The sequence below is a fragment of the Oryx dammah genome, unplaced genomic scaffold (genome assembly GCF_014754425.2).
Source record: "Oryx dammah isolate SB20612 unplaced genomic scaffold, SCBI_Odam_1.1 HiC_scaffold_21, whole genome shotgun sequence".
NCBI lineage: Eukaryota > Metazoa > Chordata > Mammalia > Artiodactyla > Bovidae > Oryx > Oryx dammah.
Genome location: NW_024070205.1, coordinates 70,877,306 through 70,894,198, shown reverse-complemented (window position 1 = coordinate 70,894,198; position 16,893 = coordinate 70,877,306). Strand labels below are relative to the sequence as shown.

Below are 16,893 nucleotides of genomic sequence, written 5' to 3'. Positions count from 1 at the left end.
AGACAGCAGGCTCATCTCTCCTCGGGACCCCTCGGCTTTGCTGAGGGAAGTTCCACTGCCTCTCTCTTCCTGCGGAGCGCCCCCCGCATAAGAGTATTTCAATCCAAAAACCCCTCTGATGGCTTGCTAGCCACCCAACCTGACAGGTTTGTCCAGACTCTAACAGCTGCGCATGTGATTGTTGGAAGCTTAAAACATCCTAGGAACGTAGGGGCTTCTGAGGAGTCAAAATCATTAGAATAGGACTGATTAAGGGTTTCATTGTTGAGCCAATACTTGCTGCCAAGTTTTCATTTCTTTTATTTGTTGATATAGTTGGTATGTAGAAAAAACAGGTAGTAGCCCTGGTATTAGCAACATTAGACCTTTGAGTTAAGTACTTTCTTTGTTATAACTCACTGCACCTTTGTTCTACAGGAATGTAACTTTATTTAGTACTTTGAGGGTGATGCAGATTAAAGAAAAATCACTTCAAGGGAAAATGAGTTTTCTGGTTGATAGACATTTATCTAGGAAAAGAGCCATAAAAATGTTAACAGGCCTCCTGGCCAGAAGATGATGTAAAACCACCTGAGACCTTTTATATACGGGAAGGTATGCAAAAAGAAAGCCTGGTCTCAATAAGGGTCAGGACTGCTGCCCCTGCATAACTCTGCATATTCCATTATTTCTTTATGTACAACTTGGGGTATATAAGCTGCTTTTGAAAATAAAGTTGTGGGTCTTGCACTGATGCTTGGCTCCCCCATGTCGTTCTTTTCTCTGCTTTCAGGCTGAATTCCCATCTGAAGCACAGAGGCTCTCCATGTCTACTTATTTGCCCTGGCTTCTAAGACCCACACGAGAGGGATCCCAAGGCAGGGCACCCTCCGCTATTCAAGCGGGCGCTGGTAGCCTACGTAGACGGTGCAAGTTCCTTATCTTGAAACTTTATTGGTCTCCTGTGTAAATCAAGTTTTTCAGCATCTTTTCTCCACTAATTTTCCTACTACACCATTCTTTCCTAATCTCTCTTTGTATCTCTAACTAAATAAATCTCTCCTCGCTGACTCAGTCCCCACTTCGAATTACCCTGGATCCACCAGGGCTGGACCCCGGCAGGAAACAATTGAAACAGTGAGAGACTTTATTTATTTATTTAATTTTTGGCTCCAAAGTCACTGCAAATGGTGACTGCAGCCATCAAATTAAAGGCGCTTGCTCCTTGAAGGAAAAGTTACGACCAGCCTCAACACCTTATTAAAAAGCAGAGACATTATTTTGCCAATAAATGTCTGTCTAGTCAATGCTACGGTTTTTACCATAGTCATGTATGGATGTGAGAGTTGGACCATAAAGAAAGCCAAAAAATTGATTCTTTTGAACTGTGTTGTTGAAGACTTTTGGGAGTCCCTTGGACTGCAAGGACATCCAACCAGTCCATCCTAAAGGAAATCAGTCCTGAAGATTCACTGGAAGGACTGATGCTGAAGCTGAAGCTACAATGCTTTGGCCACTTGATGCAAATAACTGACTCTTTGGAAAAGACACTGATGCTGGGGAAGATTGAAGGCAGGAGGAGAAGCGGACAACAGAGAATGAGATGGTTGGATGGCATTACCAACTTGATGGACATGAGTCTGAGAAAGCTCCAGGTGTTGGTGATGGACAAGGAAGCCTGTGTGCTGCCATCCATTATGATGCAAATAGTCAGACATGGCTGAGTGACTGAACTGAACTAAAATTTAATTATTTCTAATGAAAAGGACTGACATGTATGTTTTTAAATAATTTCAACAGTTTTTAATGAAAGCTGTTGACAATATGACTTTATTCCTGCATCTTCTCAATTGGTTCTTCCTTATATTTGCCCTTTTATTTTCCTACTTGTCCAGATTTGGCTTTCCCTTCCAGGATCTTTATGCAGTCTTTGTCTGGTTTTAGTCTAGTGTTAACCACCTTGCTGGAGTGAATGCCCACATAGAGAGTTGTACCATTAACCTTCTCCTACTGCATTTCTTCAGTGTAGTTGACACATTTCTTCCTGTAAACCTGGACTGCTTTGCCAATTTGCTGCCTTTTGTAGTGCCCTCCTACAACTTGTACTTTCTGAACTTCATTATCCTTTTAGAAAGGCAAGGATTGAACATTTTACTTCTGTCTAAGCTCTTTAGAAAGAGGAGAAGACATAATTTTCCTGTGAATGGGGGAAGGTGCATTGAAATGTGGTTTTTTGTTCTTGCTTAGGTCAGAAGTCACAAAGAGATTTAACTCTTCTGACCATTTGAATCTATGAAATGGAGCATGAACAGACTAAACCCCCTCCAAAATGAATGAAATCAGGTCTTATATCTAGAGCCCAGAAAATGCACAGGACTTGGGTTCAAAAAATCTTCCAATGGCCAGTGAGGCCTGAAAGTTTTACCAAGAAAATACCCCAAGACCATTTTTAAAGAAACTACCCTGCCCAGATTAGACTCCATCGCCACAGACTCCCTTCCCTTCAGCTCAGCTCAGATTTCCAAGTGTCAAAACCCTCTTTCCTCTGGCTGGTGGTGCTAGGAGAAAGGCCAAGACTGTCCTGGCCCCTCCGTGGCTATCAAAACTGGGCAACACTCCCTGAATGGATGGCTGCAGATTGCATACCTTGTCTCAGCAAATACTTACCCAATGGCCAGTCATGTACTTTTTATGGTTCAAATATATATGGTTCAAAATATAGAATATCCACAAGAAATAGAATGAAAATCACCAGGAATAATTATAAGATAAAGGTATTATTCTTAATTTTATTATAAGAAATGTAGTTGATAACATGTTTTATTTTTCATTATATGTCTTTTTGTCCTCTTATACACATTCAATATTGTATTTTACTCCTGTGTTATCTTCAGTAATTAAAGGGGAAATTTAAATGAAATTATACCAAAGATCTTAAAATAAAAATCCAAAAGTAAAAATGAGTATTTTTTTTCTTAAATTGAAAGGAAGAGAGAATCACACATATGATAACACACAGTAATGAGCTCTCAAGCTCTCACTCTGTTTGTGTCATTGACCAAAGCTCCCACTCAGTTGTGCCTCCTCAGACACATAATTGCAGTCATTCTCTAGCAAATCCTCATGAGGAAGTTATCTTTATCCAGAGCTCTAGTGAGCATGTCGTGTTAAAATTAAAGTAGACAATGACCTTTATGTCTCAGTTCTCATTTCTCCAATAATTACGATTCTGTATCTGCACTACAAGTAACAGATAAACAAGGTTAATTTAGGAAGATATAAAGAATCTTTCTGAAGTATTCTTTTTCCTCTGATAATAACTACCTGGAGGACAAACACGCATGCTTAGTCACTCAATTGTGTCTGACTCTTTGCAAATGCAGGAACTGTAGTCTGCCTCCTTCCATGGGATCACCCAGGCAAGAATACCGGAGGGGGTTGCCTTTCCTCCTCCAGGGGCTCTTCCCCACCCAGGGATCAAACCTGAGTCTCCTGTGTCTCCTGCACTGGCAGGCAGATTCTTTACCACTGCACTACCTGGGAAGCTCTGCTATGTTTACAATTCTAGTTCTTTTTATAACCACTATCAATGGTCCACTTTCGATTCTCTCCCTAATAATAGTTTCTTTTTATATAAACTTAATTTTATTTGTATCTCTGTGGCTTTTCTTATGCCATTTCCTATAAGGATGTTTCAATAATCCAAGTTATCACCTTTCAAGTACTCTATTAATCAGTATTGCTTTAAATATCAGGTTATGTAAAGTGTTGATCTGTGGTTCCATAGAATCCTGTACATATATCTATCTGTATTGCTCACAACATTATATGGAAATAAATCCCTTTATGTGTTTGAGTTTGAATTTCATAATAATAGACATTGCAAATTATTACATTCTATATTTTTCATATTTTGTTCTCAACAGTCTGGCTACCTTAGGAAAACGGCAAGCAATAAATTGGTATATTTGAAAATAATCCTGGAAAGATAAACAAGAAAATAAAACTGAAAATTAGAATTTCAAATTATGGAATTCCTCAGATGTTAAATAACATCATCTTTTCTTATACCTATTTCTTTATTTTAATTATCTAGACTTTGGCATAAAATGTGAAGCAAAGTAAACTTTATGAAAATTCAGTTCTATGTTGAACAGACCTATGCACAAGTGAAAATGTGAGATTATAAATATATTGTCCCAGAAACAATTTAAATGTACCCTAATTGTTCACTGAAGCACTATTTATAATAACCAGAACATGAAAGCAGCAAAAATGGCTATTGACAGATGAATGGATAAAGATGTACATGTTATATATGATGGCATATTACTAAGCCATAAAAAAGAACAAAATAGTGTCATTTGCAGTGATATGGAGGGATCTAGAGATTGTCATACTGAGTGAAATAAGTCAGACAAAGAAAAGTAAATGTCATATGATCACATATATGTAGAATCTAAAAATATGATACAAATGAACTTATTTGTAAAACAAAAAGAGATTCACAGGTGTAGAAAGCAAATATGGTTACCAAGGGAGAAAGGAAGAAGGAGGGATAAATTGGGAGATTGGGATTGATTTGCACACACTACTATATATAAAATTGACACCAATAAGAACCTACTCTATAGTACAGGGAACTCTGTTTAATACTCTGTAATGACCTATAAGGGAAAAGTTATCTTTAAAAAGTGGATATATGTGTGTATATATATATATATATATATATGTATATAATTGATTCACTTTGCTGTACAGCAGAAACTTACACAACATTGTAAATCAATTACACTCCAATAAAAATTAATAAGGAAAGTTATACAATCTGACCTTCTATTTATTCTTTGAATGATATAGTTGCCTTCAGGAAATATGTGTAAGTAAAATAATTCTCTAGGAATACATTAGAAAATGAAGACTGAAAAAAGAAATCAGATAACACACATAGACACACACACACACACCTTATATAAATATGAGAGAATGTATGAGAATTTCATTCAAATAATATTAGATTTATTTTTAATGTAAAAATATGCTAGCAGTTTGTGTTTGATGTCAGTGAATATAGTGGAGTAGGTAGTTCCAAAGGGGTTGTTCCTCTAAAAACAGAGTCAAAGTGAATGAAAACTGTCAGACTTACTTTTTATTTTTAACTCTTAATTAAAAAAAAAAAAAGTCAAAGGCTTATTTTTGTTGTTTAGTCACTAATTCATGTCTGACTCTTTTGCAACCCTGTGGACTATATCCCACCAGGCTCCTCTGTCCATGAGATTTCCCAGGCAAGAATATTGGAGTGGGTTGCCATTTCCTTCTCACGGGGATCTTTCCAACTGAAGGATCAAATCTGCCTCTCCAATTGCAGGCAGATTCTTTACCACTGAGCCACCAGGGAAGCCACAAAGGCTTATAGCAGCCAAGTAAATACCTAATCGACTTAAAAATAGTTGGGGAGTTTTGAAGTACTTGCCTTTGTCCCTTCTCCCTCCTGTCTCCAAGATAGTCTTGAAATGGCAACCAATATTCCAGTTTGGCATTCTGGTCCCTTGTTCTGGAGGAAGGAAAGCTGATCTTGTTCTCAAATAGTTATTTTTATCTGTTTATTCTAACGCTCACTTGTAGGACTGATGAAAGCATGTGCCTCTGCTTCACTTGATCGAGAACTTTCTCAGGGCAGAAAAGTGGCTACCCAGAGGGCATTTCTTGGAAGGCAAGTAAAGAACCCACTGCTGCCTAGAGCACATGATTGCAATTTGAAGGACAATAAAAAACTGCCAAAAGCCTGAGAGGAAAATTTGTGGAGAAAGGGTCTTTGAAGAATTATGGAATTGAAAATCTCACATGAGTATTGGGGAATATAGGAAGCCATGTGCATGCCCAGGGGAAGGTTTTTGTTAAAAAAAAAAAAAAGAAAGAACCTGGAACAGCCCTAAACTTTTACCTCAGGCTCATCTTTAGGCTCTGCGCAAAAAGAAAGTGAAGACTAAGCAAGTTCTGTAACTAGCCATCTAAGTGTTAAAGGAGTGTTGCAACACAGGGCCAATGTGCAGACTAAGAGAATTTGGGGTTTTATTTTTGTCTCTAAACATTCAAAGGCATCTGTCAAATCAGAAGATAAAAGAAGAGAGACTGCAGTCCACACATATCAATGAATACATTCTTTACAATCATAGACTAGAAAACTCACTGAAAATCCAACCAATTACAAAGCAGAAAAAGCAAGAACAAAAAAAAATTTTAAGGTGGCAAAAGAATCTAATCACCAGAATTAACAAGTCATACTATTTAAAATGTTCAGGTTTCAACAAAAAATAATGAAGCATGTAACAACAACAACAAAAAAGTATGCCCCACACATAGGAAATTTAACCAAAATTGTCTCTGTGGAAGCATAGACATTGGACTTACTAGAAACAGACTCTAAGACTCTACTGTGTTACAGTCAGAGACGTAAATGGAACTATGCACATAGATAAAGGATATCATGCAATTAATGCCTCAGGAATCATATGATATCAATAAAGACATAGAAACTATAAAAAACAAACTGAACCAAAATTCTGGAGCTGTAAAAAATAAAATGTACAAAATGGTGGCATAGGTTTTTCTCTCTACAAATTAATAGTACACAAAAAGTATCAGAATTTTTTGTTTAACTCTTGAAAAAGTAAAAGGCTTATAGTAATCAAATAAATATAAAATCAAGAAGGAAACTTAAAAATAGTTGGAGCACTTTGAAATATTGTTTAGTAAAATAAATAAAAATCACCAGAGAATTTCAACAAGAGATTTAAGGAACACAAAAATGTATACATAAGAGAGATCAATTGAAGCTATCCAGTTATAGGAGCAGAAAGAAAAACTAACAGAGATTTAAAAAAAAAAAAAAAAGAAGAAGAAAGAAAAAGTTGAGATATATGGGGAAAACACACACACACAGAGCAATAAAAGACCTGTAAGACATCATCAAATTTACTGATATATGCAGAGTAGGAGTCTCAGTGGGAGAGGAGAAACTGACAGAGTATGTGAAGATACAATAGCTGAAAACTTCCCAAATGTGATGGAAGACATGATTTTACACAAAAAGGATACATGATGAATTCCAAGAAAAATGAATAAAACAGTATCCACAATGAGATACACAATTTGAACTGTCTAAAGAAAAAGAGAGCACCCTGAAATCAAAAGAAGAGAAGCTACTTATTATTAAAAATTTTGTTGCCAATATTAAGTGTAAATTTCTTAGCAAAAATGATGGAGCCAAGAACGTTGTAGGGTGGCATTCCTAAACTGTGGAAAAAAAAAAAAAAACAATAACAACAAAATAACTGACTGAATTCCACATCTGATGAACAAAATTTAAAAATCAACAAGAAATTAAAACAGTTTATGGCATATGGAACTATACTCAATATCTTGCAATAACTTGTAATGAAAAATAATCTGAAAAAGAATATATATACATATGGGTTTCCTTCGTAGCTCAGACAGTAAAGCGTCTGCCTACAATGCAGGAGACCCTGGTTCAATCCCTGGGTCAGGAAGATCCTCTGGAGAAGGAAACAGCAGTCCATTCCAGTATTCATGCCTGGAAAATCCCATGGACTGAGGAGCCTGGTGGGTTACAATCCATGGGGTCTCGAATGAGTTGGGCACGACTGAGCAACTTCACTTCACTTTATATATATATATACATATACATATATACATGCTGCTTCTGCTGCTAAGTTGCTTCAGTCGTGTCCAACTCTGTGCGACCCCACAGATGGCAGCCCAACAGGCTCCTCTGTCCCTGGGATTCTCCAGGCAAGAACATTGGAGTGGCTTGCCATTTCCTTCTCCAATGCATGAAAGTGAAAAGTGAAAGTGAAGTCACTCAGTCGTGTCCGACTCTTAGCGATCCCATGGACTGCAGCCCACCAAGCTCCTCCGCCCATGAGATTTTCCAGGCAAGTGTTATATATATAGGTGTATGTACGTATGTATATATATATATCAGTTTGATTCAGTCACTCAGTTATGTCTGACTTTGTGTGACTCCATGGACTGCAGCAGGCCAGGATTCCCTGTGCAATACCAACTCCCGGAGCTTGCTCAAACTCATGCCCATATAGTTGGTGATGCTGTCCAGTCATCTCATCCTCTGTCACTCCCTTCTCCTCCTGCCTTCAGTCTTTCCCAGCATCAGGGTCTTTTCCAGAGTCAGCTCTTCTCATCAGGTAGACAAAGCATTGTAGATTCACCTTCAGCATCAATCCTTCCAAAGAATATTCAGGACTGATTTCCTTTAGAATTAAGTAGTTTGATCTTCTTGCAGTCCAAGAGATTCTCAAGAGTCTTCTCCAACATCACAGTTCAAAGCATCAGTTCTTCGGTATTCAGCTTTTGTTATGGTCCAACTGGCACATCCAAACATGATTACTGGAAAAACCATAGATCTGACTAGATGGACCTTTGTTGGCAAAGTAATGTCTCTATTTTTTAATAGGGTGTCTAGTTTGGTCATAGCTTTTCTTCCAAGGAGCAAGAAGGAATCTTTTAATTTCATGGCTTTAGTCACCATCTGCAGTGATTTTGGAGCCCAAGAAAACAAAGTCTGTCACTGTTTCCCCATCTATTTGCCATAAAGTGATGGGACCGGATGCCATGATTTTTGTTTTTTGACTGTCAAGTTTTAAGCCAGCTTTTCCACTCTCCTCTTTCACTTTCATCAAGAGGCTCTTTAGTTCTTCTTCACTTTCTGTCATAAGGGTGGTGTCATATCTGCATATCTGAGGTTATTGATATTTCTCCCAGCAATCTTGATTCCAGCTTGTGCTACATCCAGCCCAGCATTTTGCATGATGTACTCTGTGTAGTTAAATAAGCAGGGTGACATACTTCTTTCCCAATTTTGAACTAGTCTGTTGTTCCATGCCCGGTTCTAACTGTTGCTTCTTGACCTGCATACAGATTTCTCAGGAGGCAGGCAAGGTGGTCTGGTATTCCTATCTCTTGAAGAATTTTCCACAGTTTGTTGTGATCCATGCAGTCAAAGGCTTTGGCATAGTCAATGAAGCAGAAATAGATGTTTTTCTGGAACTCTCTTGCTTTGTCTATGATCTAACAGATGTTGGCGATTTGATTTCTGGTTCCTCTGCCTTTTCTAAATCGAGCTTCAACATCTGGAATTTCTAAGTTCATGAACCGTTGAAGCCTTGCTTGGAGAATTTTGAGACTAGTTTCCTAGCTTGTAAGATGAATGCAATTGTGTGGTAGTTTGAACATTCTTTGGCATTGCCTGTCTTTGGAGTTGGAATGAAAACTGACCTTTTCTAGTCCTGTGGCCACTGCTGATTTTTCCAAATTTGCTGGCATATTGAGTGCAGTCCTTTCACAGCATCATCTTTTAGGACTTGAAATAGCTCAGCTCAAATTCCATCACCTCCACTAGCTTACTTCCTAAGACCCAGATGACTTCTGACTCCAGGATTTCTGGCTGTAGGTGAGTGATCACACCATCATGGCTATCTGGGTCATTAAGATCTTTTTGTATAGTTCTTCTATGTTCTTGCCACCTCTTCTTAATATTTTCTGCTTCTGTTAGGTCTATACCATTTCTGTCCTTTATTGTGCCCATCTTTGCATGCAATGTTCCCTTGGTATCTCTAACTTTCTTGAGAGATCTCTACTCTTTCCCATTCTATTGTTTCCCTCTATTTCTTTACATTGATCACTGAGCAACTGATCTTTCTTCTCTCTCCTTGCTGTTCTTTGAAACTCTATATTCGGATGGGTATATCTTTCCTTTTATCCTTTACCTTTACCCTCTCTTCTTTTCTCCACTTTTAGTAAGCCCTCTTCAGACATCACTGCAATTAAAAAAAAAATTCCAGATAACAAAAGTTCAAAGAATTAGTTGTTTGTAGAACTATCATATAAAAATGCAAAAGGGAGCCTTTAGGGTTTAAAAACAAGTACACTTTACAGTAACTTGAAGCCATACAAAGAAATAAAGAATACTGGCAGAAAAAATTACATAACTAAGTCCAAAATCAATCATTATAATATTTCTTGTTTAAAATCTCTCCACTGGTACTTATATGATTTAAAGGACCAATGGATAAAATAGATATAAACTTATTTTAATGGGTATATAATGTATAATTATGTAATTCATGATGAAAAAAATGTCAAGAATCATGCATCTATATAAGAGTTCAGTTTTCATATACCACTGAAGCTAGGGTGCTATTAAACCAAATAATTTATTATAAATGTAAGAAGCTAATTGTAATCTCTAACAGCTGCTAGAAAATAATTTTAATATAGATATGAAAGGAATTGAAAAACAAAATTGTACACTAAAAAAATAAACACAAAAGGAGAAAATAATTAAGGAATTGGAAAGCAACAAATTATATGATATATATAGAAAACCAATAACAAAATGGCAGAAGTATTTCCATATCAGTGATTAAATGTAAAGGATAAAAATCTCCAATATAAGGCAGAGATTATTGAAATGGATTAAAAAACAAAATAAGCATGCCTGACTATTTGCTGTGTTCAAAGGACCCATATTTTATTTAAAGACACAAAATAAATGGAAAGAGAAAGGTTGAAAAACAATATTACATACAAATAGTAACTAAATGAGAGCCAGACAGGCTATACTAGTATCATAAGAAATAGAATTTAAGTCAAATAATAGTACAAGGGACAAAGAAGGACATCATACATTGATAAAAGTGTCAATTTATCAAAAAGATATGACAAGTATATATGTATCTAAAAATAAAGAGATACTCAAGAATTGCAACTTTTGAGTTTTGAATTTTGATATTCCCTTCAGTCAATACTTTATATTTTATCTATATCAATTGTTTGAAAATATAAATATTTTTGAGTGATAAAAATAATCATTTTTTCTGTTACATTTCTTAGTATTTTAAATATGAGCAAACCAAATCAAGTAAAAGTGCTGTGGCTGAACATTTTGTAGAGAGTGTACCCAAAACGAAAATTTATATGCTGAAACCCTGCCCTCCATTATGATTGTATTTGGACATAATGCCTTGAAGGTAGTAATTAAAGTGAAAAGAGGTCAAAGGGTGGTGCCCCTAATCTAATAGCATTGGTGTCATATAAGAAGAGGGAGAGAGACACCACAAGCATGCACAGAGCAAAGGCTATATGTCAATACAGTAAAAGTGTCTTTAAGCCAAGGAGTGAGGTTGTATCAGAAATCAATATTGCCAGCACCTCGATCTTAGATTTCCAGCTTCCAGAATTATGAGAAAATACATTTCTCTTGTGTAAGTCAGTCTGTGGTATTTGTGTGCATTGTTTCCTTAGTCCTGGTATGGATAATATGTATATCTTTATGGTTAATATGTATGCCATACATAAATTCCTTATTAATATAATTAAAAAAATTTAAGAGGTTGGTTGATTTAATCAAGTGAAATTTTGTGTAAATTTTTTTCATGAAAGTTTCAATCCAAGTGTATAGCTTTAATTTATTGAAATTATGAACAGTATTAACATCAAATTTATTCCATTTTAAAGAAAACATGAATATAGGTCATATATCTCTTATGGCCATCTGAAATTTGCTTGCTAATATTTTGTAAGACAATATCTATATTCATAAATATGACTTAGCTTAAATATTTTAGAGTTATTCAGCTTAGAATTAAGATTGCTTAAAATTAATGCTGCAAAGAACAATATGGCATAGGAACCTGAAATGTTAGGTCCCTGAATCAAGATATATTGGAAGTGGTCAAACAGGAGATGGTGAGAGTGAACATCAACATTTTAGGAATCAGTGATGCAAAATTGACTGGAATGGACAAATTTAGTTGAGATAACCATTATATCTATTACAGTGGGCAAGAATCCCTTATAAGAAATGGACTAGCCTTCATAGTCAACAAAAGATTTCAAAGTGTAGAACTTGGGTGCAAACCCAAAAATTACAGAATGATCTCTGTTCAGTTCCAAACGAAACCATTCAATATCACAGTAAGCCATGGCAAAACCATGAATGCCAAAGAAGCTGAAGTTGAATGGTTCTATGATGACCTACAAGATCTATAACTAAAACCAAAAATAAGATGTCCTTTTCATCATTGGGGCCTGGAATGCAAAAGTAGAAATTCAAGGCATATCTGGTGTAACAGGCATGTTTGGCCTTGGAGTACAAAATTAAGCAGGTCAAAGGCTAACAGAATTTTGCCAAGGGAATGCACTGGTCACAGTAAGCACCCTCTTCCCACAACATAAGAGACAACTCTACACATGGACATCACCAGATGGTCAATAACAAAATCAGATTTATTATATTCTTTGCAGTCAAAGATGGAAAAGCTCTATACTGTCAGCACATACAAGACCAGGGGCTGACTCTGACTCAAATCATGAACTCCTAACTGCAAATTTCAGACTTAAATTGAAGAAAGTAGGGAAAAACACTAGATTATTCATGTATGACATAAATCAAATCCCTTGGCGATCACACACTCGAAGTGTCAAACAGATTCAAGGGATTAGATCTGATAGACAGAATGCCTGAAGACCTATGGATGGAGGTTCAGGACATTGTATAGGAGGCAGTGATCAAGACAATCCACAAGAAAAAGAAATGCAAAAAGGCAAAATCGTTGTCTGAGGAGGCCTTAAAAAATAGCTGAGAAAAGAGAATCTAAAGGCAAAGGAGAAAAGGAAAGGTATACCGATCTGAATGAAGAGTTCCAAAGAATAATGAGGAGAGATAGGAAAGACTTCCTCAGTGATCAATGAAAGAAATAGAGGGAAACAATAGAATGGGAAAGACTAGAGATCTCTTCAAGAAAATTAGAGTTATGAAGGGAACATTTCATGCAAAGATGGGTACAATAAAGGATAGAAACAGTATGGACCTAACAGGAGCAGAAGATATTAAGAAGAGGTGGCAAGAATGCATAGAAATACTATACAAAAAATATCTTCATGACCCAGATAACCATGATGATGTGATCACTCACCTAGGGCCAGACATACTGGAATGCAAGTCAAGTGGGCCTTAGGAAACATCACTATGAACAAAGCTAGTGGGGGTTATGGAATGCAAGCTAAGCTGTTTCAAATCCTGAAAGATGATGCTGTGAAAGTGCTGCCCTCAATATGCCAGAAAATTTGAAAAACTCAGCAGTGACAAGACTGGAAAAGGTGAGGTTTCATTCCAGTCCCAAAAACAGGCAATGGCAAAGAATGTTCAAACTACTGCACAATTTCACTAATTTCACATGCTAGCAAAGTAATGTCAAATTCTCCAGGCTAGGCTTTAATATGGAGAAGGCAGTGGCAACCCACTCCAGTACTCTTGCCTGGAAAATCCCATGGACAGAGGAGCCTGGTGGGCTGCAGTCCACGGGGTCACGACTGAGCGACTTCACTTTCACTTCCCACTTTGATGCATTGGAGAAGGAAATGGCAACCCACCGCAGTGTTCTTGCCTGGAGAATCCCCGGGACGGCGGAGCCTGGTGGGCTGCCATCTACGGGGTCGCACAGAGTCGGACACTACTGAAGCGACTTAGCAGCAGCAGCAGTACGCTTTAATATTTCATGAACTGAGATTTTCCAAATGTTCCAGCTGGACTTAGAAAAGGCAGAAGAACCGAGGTCAAATTGCTAACATCCACTGGACCATAGAGAAAGCAACAGAGTTCCAGAAAATCATCTACTTCTGCTTTATTTGCTATGCCAAAGCCTTTAACTGCGTGGATCACAACAAACTGTGGAAAATTCTTCAAGGGATGGGAATATCAGACCACTTTACCTGCCTCCTGAGAAATCTGTATGCACATCAAGAAGCAATAGGTAGAACCAGACATGGAAAAACAGACTGGTTCCAAATTGGGAAAGGAGTATGTCAAAGATGTATATTGTCACCCTGCTCATTTAACTTATATGCAGAATACATCATGTGAAATGCATAGGTGGATGAAGCACAAGCTAGAATCAAGATTGTCTGGAGAAATATAAATAACCTCAAATATGCAGATGACATCATCCTTATGGCAGAAAGCAAAGAACTAAAGAACCTCTTGATGAAAGTGAAAAATGAATGAAAAAAGCTGGTTTAAAACTCAACATTCATAAAAAGAAGATCATGTCATCTGGTCCTATCACATCATGAAAAATAGATGGGGAAACACTGGAAACTGTGACAGACTTTATTTTCTTGGGCTCTGAAGTCACTGCAGATGATGACTAAAGCCATGAAATTAAAAGATGCTTGCTCCTTGGAAGAAAAACTGTGACCAACCTAGACAGCATATTAAAAAGCAGAGACATTACTTTGCCAACAAAGGTCCATCTAGACATTACTTTGCCAACAAACGTCCATCTAGTAGTCAGGTATGGATGTGAGAGTTGGACCATTAAAAAGCTGAGCATCAAAGAATTGATGCTTTTGAATTGTCATGTTGGAGAAGACTCTTGGGAGTCCCTTGGATTGCAAGGAGATCAAACGAATCAACCCTAAAGAAAATTAGTCCAGAATATTCACTGGAAGGACTGATGCTGAAGCTGAAACTCCAGTACTTTGGCCACCTGATGCAAAGTACTGACTGTATGGAAAAGACCCTGAAGTTGGGAAAGATTGAAGGCAGGAGGAGTAGGGGATGACAAAGGATGAGATGGTTGGTTGACATGACTCTATGGACATGAGGTTGAGCAAGCTCCAAGTGTTGGTGATGGACAGGAAAGACTGGCGTGCTGCAGTCCATTGGGTTCCAAAGGGTTGGACACAGCTGAGTGGTTGCACTGAACTGAAACTTAATGCAGCCTATATTTTCCATGATGTGTCTGCTTTATAAAATGAAAATTGTTATTTATCATAGAAATAAGGAAGAGTCCATAAATTTAATTTGAATTTTACTAACTTTTAGAAACCATTAGTTGGTGCTTTTGTTTTCTAAATTTTTGATTTGATGACTATTTACTCTGAATATTGAGTCATTAAGTTATCTGTACTTCATTGGATTAATTTTATGAAATTCTGGCTCTGCTTGAGTATAATTTCTTATAAGGCTTTCAAATTCATTGACTCACCATCACACATTTAGTCATACACATATAAACACATGCATACCCACAGTTGCAAACATATATTTTAGCTATTCCATTTTAGTTACTCTTTGTTTTTCTCTTTTCATTGTTGTATAGATTTATCAGTAATCATTTCATCTTTTTTAAAGCTATCAGTTCCTGAATTATTTAATCCATTTTACAGATTTTATTTACTTTGTTTTTGTGTATTAATTTCCATCTATAATTTAACTACATTTCTTTTATTTATTTGGAGCAAATTATTAGTTAACTTAAAAAAAATTGCTGACTGTTTAACAAACTTGGTTTCTTCATCTCTAACTGAGCATAGCTTTAGGTTTCAATTTTGATTTAAACATTATTTGTTATATATTTTGTAGATTTCTTTTATTACCTTATTATTATCTCTTATATTTTATACTTCTAGTATTAAATTGTTAGGTTTTTATTTATGTGTGCATGTTTGTGTATTTGCTATGCATTAATGTAACTGACAAGTGATATTACTTGAACAATATATTTTATAGGAGCTTTCTTCAAGTTTTCTCACTAACCTAAAATATAAAATTATTTAAACACACTCATAGATACTGACATCACCCACATGTATTTTATGTCTAGTATTGTTTGCTATTTTGGTAGCTAAATGTTGGAAATAGATGCCAGGGGCCCATTTATTTTCTGGAGACCATGTTTCAAGGCATCACAGTAACAGAGGTTGAAACAATCTTAGGGTGTTTAGGGTTTCTGGTACCTAGAGCTCTTAGTTTGTAGATATTATTTCCAAAAGTTAATGTGAATTAAAGAAAAGACCCTTTTTCTACATTAATGTTATGACTCTTGGTACCAACTACAGGCACAAAAAAAAAAAAAAATAGAATGCCTTTATTTTCTGTCTCCTGGACTTCCTCCAAGTACATTTACACTTTCGCAAAATTTCTAGAATACATTAAATATCAATCAATATAACAAATGAAAAAAAAAATGTGCCTCTAGAAACAATCTAGTATACAAACAGGTTTTTTTACCTTAAAAGTCAACTCGCCTCCCCTAAATCAGCTCAAAATCATATGATAAGTTATAAGAATTTAGGTTATATGAGACTTTAATCATCTCCTAGTTTTTAGATTTTCCTATAGAGTTGAGTCTAATATCAGTCAATCAGTTTGAACTATGCAGAATCAGTCATTTTATTAAATCAGAAGAGTCCAGACTTGCAAGCTTAGTTTTGTATACCACTGACAAAATGAGAGACCATAAAGTAACTTAGGGCCATACCATTTAAGATATTTACTACTGTACCACAGTACATATTTTCATGTTATTTAAGATACTTATTACTATACCACAGTTACATATTTTCATGTTAAAGAATGAAAAGTGTTAAGTAAGTCCCAGGAATGCTCTATAATGGGTAGTAAACTAAAATTAAGACCACCTTGAAAAGAGTCCAAGTCTTTAAACCATCATTTTTTAAAATTTATCAACACCAAGGAGAAGACCAGATTGTGCCAATTTTACTACAAGTAGAGTACATTCCAATATGTCTCACAGCAAATTTTGAGAAGGGCTGCACAGAGTTCAAGTTGTAAACCAAAATCTTACATCTGTATTTTTTAATAATCATGGATTAACTGTAACGAGGAAAGATTGCCTATTAAACCACTAGATAGGTTTTCTTACTCTTTGAATGTTAATCACATTTCAACCTTTTCTTTCACCCAGACTACATCCAAGATAACTTCGGCTATTTTTTTTTTTCTTTACTGTGTTACAGTATTTTATAATAAATGGTCAAGGAAAACTTAAATGAACACCTGAAATTAGC

The 16,893-nt window shown here is 36.2% G+C and overlaps 1 pseudogene; it reads right to left on the bottom strand.

Moving 5' to 3' along the window:
- Window positions 1–1,768: 1,768 nt before the first annotated feature.
- Window positions 1,769–16,893, bottom strand: part of LOC120879867 — a 35,071-nt pseudogene continuing 19,946 nt past the window's right edge.